Genomic DNA, 10130 nt, shown 5'->3' with positions numbered 1-10130 from the left:
CCAAATTTTGGGGCTTGGTGCTGGCTGTTCAGGAGCTGTTCTGTCTTAGGTAAGTGATACATTGCACACAGCTGAAGCAGCCTGTGGGGTTTTTTTTGAGTGGGGATTATTAGGGAGACACCTTCTCTGCCCCCTTAACAGATATCCAGTGTACAGTATGTTTTAGGGGAGGCTGCTGACAAGGTACTACTTATCTGCAAGTGGCAGATAAATACTCTTCTGAGGCTGTGGTGAATGTAACATTTCCTTCTCCTTCTGTCATCACTTCTGCAAAATGTGGCCTGGAAGCAACACTGTGAGTTATGAACTCTTACAGTCCAAATGGCACTGATGGTAATGTGGGATTCCCAGTTCCACCAGGTAGCAGGGCTGATGGAGGAAATCCTTTGGGCTCCAGAAGGGTGACTAAAGGCTTGAAGGAGACTTGTCGAGCAGTCCCCGCATGGTTTGGCCTCTGTTCTTGACTCTGCACCCAGAGAACACCTGTGAAAAAAAATAGATTCTTTAACACTCCCTAGTGGAAGAATCACTGAAAATCCCTCTTTTGAGACCGCAGCAAACAAATTTTCCTCCAGAAGAAGTTGTGTTTTGTGGGACCAAAAGGCACCTTTCAAAACAGGTATTCAAGTATCTTTGTTCATGTGTCCTACTTGAGCATCAAATGAGCTCAGTGGGGCTTTTTCTGGCAAGCAGATAGAACACATGCCCCTAAATTACTAAATTAGTCTGTTTCTGTTTCTCTCCACTGCTTGTGAGCAACACAGATGGTTCTAATTCAAGTAAATACACCTCAATTCAAGTAAATTCTTGCCATGCTATGCATTACACCTGTGCCAAGACCTGAGCCATGGGATCTGAAATGTATTTTTCTTACTAAATCTCTGCACCTGAATTTAAGGCTGATAAAGCAGTTGACAAAATTTAAAAAAAAAAACCAAATTAAACTTAAATCTGCAAGGTGAGGTGTAATTAATAAAAATAAGAATTAATTAATAAATTAATAAAATCAAGAAAAATCTGCTTGAGAACCAAATATGTGTGACTTGCTTAGTTTAAGGCAAAAAACCTACAACTAGTTGTAGTTCTTCAGAATATTTTTATTCTTCTCAGAAGAAATGCAAACTCTGAATGGAAATTGAGCAAAATTAACTTCCAACATTGTCATGGGTGTAATAAATGGAATTGATTTGTGCTAACTACATTGTAACTATTTGGAAAGTAATTATTAGAAGCAATCAAAAGAATCAGTGTTAGAAGGCAGATGCACCCCTTTACAGATGTTACATGTTAAAATTGAGGTACAGGATGTAGTTTTGAGATAAGTGATGTCCCAAGATGAAAATGGCTTTGAGATGGACAAAATTAGAATGACTTTAGGCATTGGGCATAAAAGTCAGTAAATATCAGGCTAATTAGTAGAGTAACATAACACAATGCCTAGTACACACATGCAAACCTGTAAGGTTATCCAAAGGACAACGAGGAAGAGGAGAAATCTTCACCAAAAGACCCCCAAAAGAAAACTGAAGACCCCCTAATAAGTGAGGCATGCGCCGTGAAGAAAAGTGAGGTAAAGACAGAAAAATAGGAAATAGGAGGAAATTGATGGGAAACATTAATGAATATATATAAACATACAGCATATAGGTTTAACTTGAAGTGCTTTGTTTTGTACATGAGGCAGGGTAAGAAACCCCCTCCGTACCCAGGTTGGTTTCATACGTGAGGTGGGGTGAGAAACCCTCCCCATACCCCAGTCGGTTTTGTTTATGCTTTAATCATACTTAATTACTGGTAAATTCTATATATAAATTGTAATTTTTTACTAAACTGTATTCTTTTACTAAACTGTATTCTTTTATAACAAATTACTATTCAATTTACTAAATTGTATTCATTTTTAAATAAACTGTTATTAAATCAAGGGACCTAGTTGTCAAAATTCTAATTTAATTTATAATATGGGAATCTAAGAATCAGTTGAAAAGCCAATTTTCTGTGTTGAATGAACAGTAGGGTTCATTCATTATCATTTTATTTGGTAACGAAGGAAAGCTAAGAATGTTTAAATGCTCCATCTCACAGGTTTTCCCTTACCCCACCCAGTCTCTTATGCTTTTTTGTACTTGTAGCAGCTTTGTTTAGCAGCTCCTTAGAGAAAAAGGGAACAAAAGATTACACAGAAGTTTTGTAAGAAGAAAAAAAAAATCTAAAACCACCAAATAAAAAAATTGGAAAGTTATAAAATGGTATGTACTTTTCAAACCAATTTTTTATGTAGCTGCTTTTAATGAAGCTCTCATAATGTTTATCTACACTAAACTTTTCCTGTACTGATAGCTATGTACAGCTATTGCCAGCCAAGAGAAAGATCATGTTAATGTCCTAGTATCTAATGACCTAGTGTTGCATGAGGTAAAGATTTTCTCTCCTTATCAATTTTTCTTTCTAATGACTACTGCAGCTTTCTTATGCTCTGTTGAAATAACATATTACTGAAGCTGTTCTCAGGCAGTACAGTTAATGCTGGACATGTGGTTTGCACCTGAGCACATGTTAAGTCTTATGTACTTTGGAAGTGACACACTGTTTACCTTTGATTTTTGTTCAGTAAAAATAGGATGCTGATTTTGAGGTCAGTGACTTTTGAGAAATTTATGTGTAGAGGTATGAAATGTTAGTCAAGATCTCTTCTGATCCAAATGCTAAAGATCAGCAGAATTGAGACATAATAAAAATTTATCTCGTCTTCAAATGGCCTAGCTAATTTACACAGAAAAGAAACCAGCAAATTTGTTACAGTACTCTATTTAAAATTCCTTACTATGTTTGTACATGGTGTCTGAGCACCGTCTAGTCATGGGCAGTTTTCAGAATACTGAGAAATATCCTCCAAGGCTTAGTAAGACACTGATCAACTTGACTTGCTTTGTCACGTGGGTTCTTGCTCACAAAATCGAGCAAGTTCATGAAAAGACTGGATTCAGGCTTTAAACCTTCTTAACTTTTCACTGAACTGTAACTTAAGGGGAGTTAAGCATCTGATCACTTCATAGGGAAGATACAGAAATCACGACTCACTACTTTGAGAAGTTGCTGGACATTTGCTAGGTGGTATTTCTTTGTTCTCAGATCCAGTGTCCCAAAATATGAAGTGACATTGTGTGTTTGGAGATGGCCCATGGTTGGCACCATGTCAAGCTGCAGTGCCCTGTAGCTGTTGTGCAGGGATGGCTGCTGGCCAGGGCAGGCTGGCCTGTTTCCCATGGCACTAATTGCTTTTAGCAATTAGCTGTGCCCTGCTGCTCCACTGGGATCCAATGGCCGTCCTTTGTTTCCGGTCCTATGTGGTCTTGCAGTCCTCGCATGTCACATTCATGTGTCACCCTACTGTGCAGCACAGCCTGATTTCTCATGCTGTAAAAAACACTATTTTCAGGTAAAGGAGAACATCTAGAATTGAATTAAAAGTCTGACCCTGAGCTCTCTGAAGGACAGGGTTACATATCTCTACCAGGTGCTCTTCTGAAGGAGCTTTGACCTATGCTGTGCTCTCTATTTAGATCTAAGCATTCCTGTCTTTGCAAAACCTGAAAATCCTTCTCAGTGGCCTCCTTCAAAGGAAGAGGCCGTGTCTGTGCTCTTTTCATTGCTGTAGACTTCCTGTCTGTCCTGCCTCAGTTTAAGCGTGGCTCTGGATCCTGGGGCATGTTAGAACCAGGAACTGAATGAAGTTTGGTTTGAAAATTCAAATGTCCCACAGCAGTGCCTGGAAAGATTGACAAGCAGATTCCTGCCCTCCCTGTTATTTCACTATTGTTTTGCCTAATTGTCTCCCTGCTCTATGTGCCTGATAGCCTAATCTCTTCTCCAGTGCTCAGCTCTGGCACAGTTTTGTAATAAATGGAAATGATTTGTGCTAACTAAATTGTAACTATTTGGAAAGTTATTATTAGAAGCAATTAAGAGAATCAGTGTTACAAGGCAGATGCACCCCTTTACAGATGTTACATGTTAAAATTAAGGTACAGGATGCAGTTTTGAGAGAAATTATGTCCCAAGACGAAATCAACCTTGAGATGGATGAAGCTGGAACGACTTTAGGCATGGGGCCTGAAAATTATTAAATGTAAGACTAATGAATAGACTTACATAACACAATGCTCAGTACACATGTGCAACCTGTGAGGCCACACAGAGGACAATGAGGATGAGTGTAAGCCTTCATCCAAAGACCACCAAAAGAAGACTGAAGACCCCCTAGCAATAAGTGAGGCATGCACCATGAAGAACAGTGATGTAAAATTAAAGAATTGGAAATAGGAGGAGACTTACAGGAAACATTAATAAATATGTATAAGCATACAGTATATCAGTTTAGTTTGAATTGTTTTGTATGTGAGGAAGGGTGAGAAGCCCTCTCTGTACCCCAGTCAGTTTTGTTTATGCTTTAATCATACTTAATTACTGGCAAATTACATATATAAACTGTATTTTTTTGTTGAATTGTATTCTTTTACTAAGTTGTATTCTTTTATTCCAAATTACTATTCAATTTATTAAATTGTATTAATTTTTAATTAAACTTCTGTTTACTCAATAAACCTAGTTGTCAAAATTCTAGTTTTGTTTATAACAATTTCAACCCTGTAATTCCCTGGCAGGGCATGGGATCATAAGGTAAACTCTAGGGGCTGGGTGTGTGCAGGGGTCCTGGCAGAGGGGTGCTGCAGAGCATCACTACAGGTCTCCACAGGGCTTCTGTCCAAGAGTTACCAGTAATGGAGAAGCAGCAAGCAGAGTTCTCTGGCTTGATGGGTATTGTGTCAGGGAGCTTCTGTTTTTCTCAGGCCACCAGGACTGCACTTCTGCTTTTTGAAAGGCCTGGTGTAAGCGATCACTCTCTTTCACTAATCCTGCCAGTGTATTTATAAAAATTTTCCACTTTACACCTTGTCCTTTGAAATCTGGAGGCAAGACCCAGCAATGTTTCTTCATGTTAACTTCTCTTTCAAGTCCTTAGCAGGGTTTTCCTCTCACCATTCTCAAGCTGTATGTCCCAAGTTACTTGCCTGCAAAACTGCTGCTGTTGTGAACAATACTTCTGCATTACCTTCCTGTAGTGCTGATTCCTTGTTTTCATGGTAGCATTTCAGCTTTTGATTCAAGGATTTGATTTGGGTTTAGTTCCCATACATGAAGCATGCAAATGTAATAGAAAGTGTTGTCCATATTGCTTTAACTACCTTGCTGCTTTTGGTTTAGCTGGGTCGTGATTGTTGGATCACTTCTAAACTGTGGCCAAAGTAAATGACTGGATTTTTTTTTGTTTTGTCTTCAGTCATGAACTTTAAAAATTGTTCCTCCAGCAGTACATGAACAATAATATTAATTTGTATTGTTTTACTCAACTGCTGCATGAAAGGATGATGCTGGTTTTGCTTTTAATTCCTTTGGCATATTTTTCTTAAGACACCTGTTACATGGAAGAAGAGCTAAAGACATTTTCTGGAGTGGCATCTCCTAGTACTAAAATAGTTTGTTCTCTGTTGTGTATGGCTGTACATCCTACAGAAACCTTGTGAATGATGGTGGGCCAGTTAGAATCCACACATTGAAAATATTGCAATATATATATCAATATATAAAATACCAAACTGTCTCGTTCCTGTTCTTCCCTCAGCTTCTCTGTTGTACCCAGTCGATGCTGGAGCCTCTCCTCTGCACAAGGCTCATGTGAATGAGCAATGAAGTGGGACAGGTTGCCTTTCCAAGCACTGGATCACAGTGTTCCACTGGAGCTCCTCCATGCCAGGCTATAGGACACGGGTCCCCTGGCAGTGGCTGCTGCACCAATCTTGTTGTGTGCACTGAGCAGAGGCCAACTAGAACAAAGTGTATTTGCAGTGTGGCTGGCCTTGCAGTGCAGGGGGCTGGGTCACATGTTCACATGTTGATGAGAGAGAGACAAATTGGAAAATATCCCTAAAAAGGGGAGAAAGGGTACTGGATGAGGGAAGCAGGGCAATGACACTGAGGAGAAGCTGGGAGAGGTGGGAAAGGGTCACTGTATTGGACAGCGCGGGCAGCAAACATTAGGGGAGGTGTAGGAGATGGCAGTGGGTGTGGGCCCATCCACTGTCCTTAGGCATTGTCCACGTACCATGTCCTGGTGCCTTGCAATATAATAGGAGTTTTTATTTCTGTGATGCCCCCCAGCAACAGAAAAGAGATGCCTGTTGTCATTCTCACGTCACCATACTGAAATGAGCCATTCTGGCACTTGTCTTATCAGTATGTTTAATTCTGTAGCTTGGACTTTGTTCTTAGCACTAATATTCAGTACTAGGTAACCTCACTGAAAGACAAATGTGAGAGAAGGACCAAAAAGGATCCCAAAGCCTCTCCTAACTCAAAGACTGGCACAGCAGGTATCTAATTGTGCATTGATATGGTAAATTCTATATGTGATAGTACAGAGCAGGAACTTAGTTCTTCACCTGGAAGCAGAATACTGACACAATGAATTTCTAAGCTAATTCAAAAAATTATCCATAAAGGTCAGATAGGGGTATAACTTACATACCATCCTAAATATGTGAATTACTCAAAGGATATATTGATGGGTTGTTCTTTAGGACACCTGCTTGGTTAAACAGGATGCTCTTGCAGCCCTTTTTGTGCAAAGGGCAGAGCTTTCTTTTCATCTAGACAAACGTTTCTATATAATGGAACTGCTTTCCATTTCAAAGCAAAACTTGGGGTTGTTTTGTATTTTTCTGTTAGGGAATTCCAGGCTCTTTTTAAACAAACAAAAAGAAAAACCTACTAAGGTGTGTTGGTGGTAGTTTGGTTTCACTCTTGGGAAGAGGAGTGAAAGATGTTTTAATGTAATTTTCCATGTGATTCTGTAATTAAATTGATTTAACACTATTTACATAGAGCTTGATATAGTTCATTTGGACAAAATTCAAAAGTAGTTGTAGGATGGGGTTTTAAATTAATTGTTGTGTATTTGCCTTGCTCTTTTTTTTCTTTCCCTTTTTTTTTCCCCCTTTTAATCAATTTTATTGACTCGTACCTGTTTTCATAATTGTCGAATTGGCTGAAGTGTTTATTAGTGTTTCATGATATAAATGTTCTAACTCATCTCTCTTCTGGGTGATTTAGGGTTGAATTAGCTAGGTCAAAGAGGAAATGTCTGTTGGTTGCTCTGTGATTCTGTTTATCATGTCCAGGACTTCATGGCACATACAAAGCCAGAAATGTGTGGAAGGAGCTCTGGGCTTTTGGGTTAAACCCTGGTATTGGAAAAGTCTGTCTAGGCTTAGTTTTCACCTCTCTAAAATGAAGATGATGATAGCACTCCAAGTGAAAGATTTCTTTCCAGTATTTATTTGGAAAGAGACCTTTACACTTCTGAGTCTCACTTGTGAGTGGGAGTGTTCTTTGGCCAGCAGCAGCCAGGTATTGTGGTGGAAGCAGCCCAGGGAGCTGTGTGGGACAGGAAAAAGAAATTTGGAAATTTACCAGTCCCTTCTACAAAGAGCACTATGAGCAGGGGTTTTCTTGTAAAAGAGAATATTAGCTAATATGCTGAACTGAAACACAGCCTATGTTAGACATATTGGGGTGATATAACCCTATTCTATTTGTACCTTTTTCCCCCTGTGTAAGGGAAAGAGGATTCTTTTTGAAAAATATTGTGAGATCTCAAAGTGAAAAGTATGGGAGGATATTATTTGTCTTGTGGTGTTTGTTGGGAAAAAAAAAGAATGCAAGAACACATGGAATGAGAGGAAATGTGAAAACAATGAGTAGAGAAAAGCCTTACAGAGTAGTCATTGATTCAGGAAAGCACAAGGATAATTCCTCATTGTACAGCTTTCAGACAACAGCTAGAATATCCACTTTGAGTTAAAGATTAGAAAAATGTTAATGAACTGACAGAAGCCAAAGAGAAGTCAATTGAAAAAAACCCAGTAGTTAGAGGACTGGACTTTTTCTTAGGAAAAGAGAGGGAAAAGTAGTGAAATGGTAGAATGGAGCATGAGCAAGGAAGGAACATAGCTGTCAGAACTGAAAAGGAAGATAGATTCTGAGAAAATTGAAATTGCTTTTGTAGCTCAAGTGAAGAAAGAAATTCTGGGGCAAAAATAGAGTTGTAACTTTGGTTTTTCCCCTAAAAAGATTTTTTTGAAAATATTTTTTTAAAATTTTTACTGGTTTATTCTGAGGAATGATCTAGATAACATGGAAAAAGAAATTATTTCTAAAAATGCTGAACAATGCATTTGAATATGCTGTAGAGACAAAAGGTTTTACAGTATCTTTTAGGCCTTCAGGCTTCATGTGGCACAATTACCTGAGTAATTGTGCTCTTGGAATGTTGCTAATTTGGAGGACAGCTCTTATTTTTTTATGCATTTGTATTCTAAAAAGAAAAACTAAATCACAATTATAAAAAAATGTTTTTCCTAGATTTAATACTTGTTAATGCCTTTTATAAAATTACTGTATATTCTGACTTAGAAAATTAAATTCTTGATGAAAGAAATGATGCATAGGATCTTGCATGGAACAATTGTGGTAAAGGATAATATTTTGCATTTGTGCAAAAAGATTAGAGTAATTTGAAAAGCAGGCCTGTGCCAGTCGTTAGATGTGTAACTTATTTCAGAGAGAAATAACGAGGAAGGGTACTTACTCAAGGTCAGATGGCCTCAATGAAAAAAATGGAAGCTTTTTGCTTATATGAAGCCCTCTAAATGAAGGGTTGGGGTTTTTTTGTTATGAAAATGGGGACTGGATCAGTGCTGTGCTTATGAATTGCATAAACTTTATCTTTCCTAAATTTTTCACCTGTCTTGGGTTCCATTGAAGAAATCAGAGCAGTGCTTGTTCAAAACAGCTCAAGTGCTCTTTTGCTACTGAGCCCAGTTTGATATTATGCAACTCTCTGTGAATATTAACTGGTGCAGCCCTGCAGGTGCTCCCTTTTGGGAGGGCTCTGAGGCTGCTGGGGATGGACACACAGCTCTTTCCTGCTGTATTTGGCAGAGCTTGGGTCCATACCCTTGTGTTCTGCCAAGAGCAACTGGTCTGTTTGCTCCTATTGCTCCAGGGCCATGGAAGCTGGATAACCTCTCCACTGAAATTGCAAAGGGACGGGGAGTTTCCAGTAGGAAGCACAAAGGGGCTGTTAGAGCTCTGTGGTGCCTTTTTTCCATGTTTCCCTTCAAAGGTGGTCTTGCTCACTGAGGAGGAGACTGCAGGGCATGGCAGGGGAAAGCAATTGTGACAGGCACCTTTCCTGACTGTATTGCTAAAAGCATGGGAAGTGGGGACACGCTACAGGGTTGTGCAACAGGGGTTGTTTTTAAAGGACAGCAGAGCACCAAAATTCACTCATGAGACCTCAGAGGAATTTTAAACAACATGTAAGAATGCAGCTGGGAATGGCAATCCTATGAATGGTACTTTGACCATTGGCCATTCTCTTTTGTTTTTTAGTTCTCTCCAGTATCTTTATGCATTATAGGTATTATTGTGACACTGTATTTAAGCTGAACTGTGGCTGTGCACTGGATGTAACCATACTGAGCTAATGAGAATTACTAATCCTCATGAAGCCCTAGTAACCTGCTTGCCACATATGCTCAAAATGGTTTGAGATACAGATTTGTTTGGAATTAGTCTTGTGTATGTATTCAGTTGTTAGTTGTTCATGTATAATCCTTTTAATTTCCCCTGTATATTATCATTCATTGTCTTCCAGTGCAAACCCCTCTTGTTTCCCACGTGTTTTCCCTAGTTGTTCTTCGGAATGTTTTCTGTCTTGGCTTGGCCAAGGGCAGTTCTGAAGTGTGGAGCCTTGATACAAAGCTAGGCTGAGTGAAACAGTTTGAAAAAGTTACCAGCTAGCTAAAGAAGTGGAGAGATGGCCATGGATTGAACTAGATCTTAAATTTGAGGTTACTTCAGACTGGTTCCTACCCTGCATTTCACAGCTGAGTCCAACAGTAGAAGAGGTGACACAACTACCTGCAATCCTGAGCTCTGAAACTGCTGATTATGTGGCACTGATGATTTGTACTGGGGTAAGAGCCAGCTGGCTGTGTGGATGTGGC

At 39.2% G+C, this 10130-nt stretch overlaps 1 protein-coding gene across 2 annotated transcripts in view; it reads left to right on the top strand.

The window, feature by feature from the left end:
- Window positions 1–276: 276 nt before the first annotated feature.
- The window catches only part of HERC1 (HECT and RLD domain containing E3 ubiquitin protein ligase family member 1), a 97695-nt gene continuing 87841 nt past the window's right edge, over window positions 277–10130 (top strand). The window contains exon 1 of one of the 2 annotated variants that reach the window (XM_058847368.1): window positions 277–295. The gene's annotated coding sequence lies outside the window, so the exon portion shown is untranslated. Of the gene's footprint in view, window positions 296–472; window positions 620–10130 lie in introns of those variants that run through there. The other variant, XM_058847367.1, reaches the window with a different exon arrangement.

This window comes from Poecile atricapillus, chromosome 11, assembly GCF_030490865.1.
Source record: "Poecile atricapillus isolate bPoeAtr1 chromosome 11, bPoeAtr1.hap1, whole genome shotgun sequence".
Taxonomy (NCBI): Eukaryota; Metazoa; Chordata; class Aves; order Passeriformes; family Paridae; genus Poecile; species Poecile atricapillus.
This window is presented reverse-complemented; position numbering and strand designations above follow the sequence as displayed.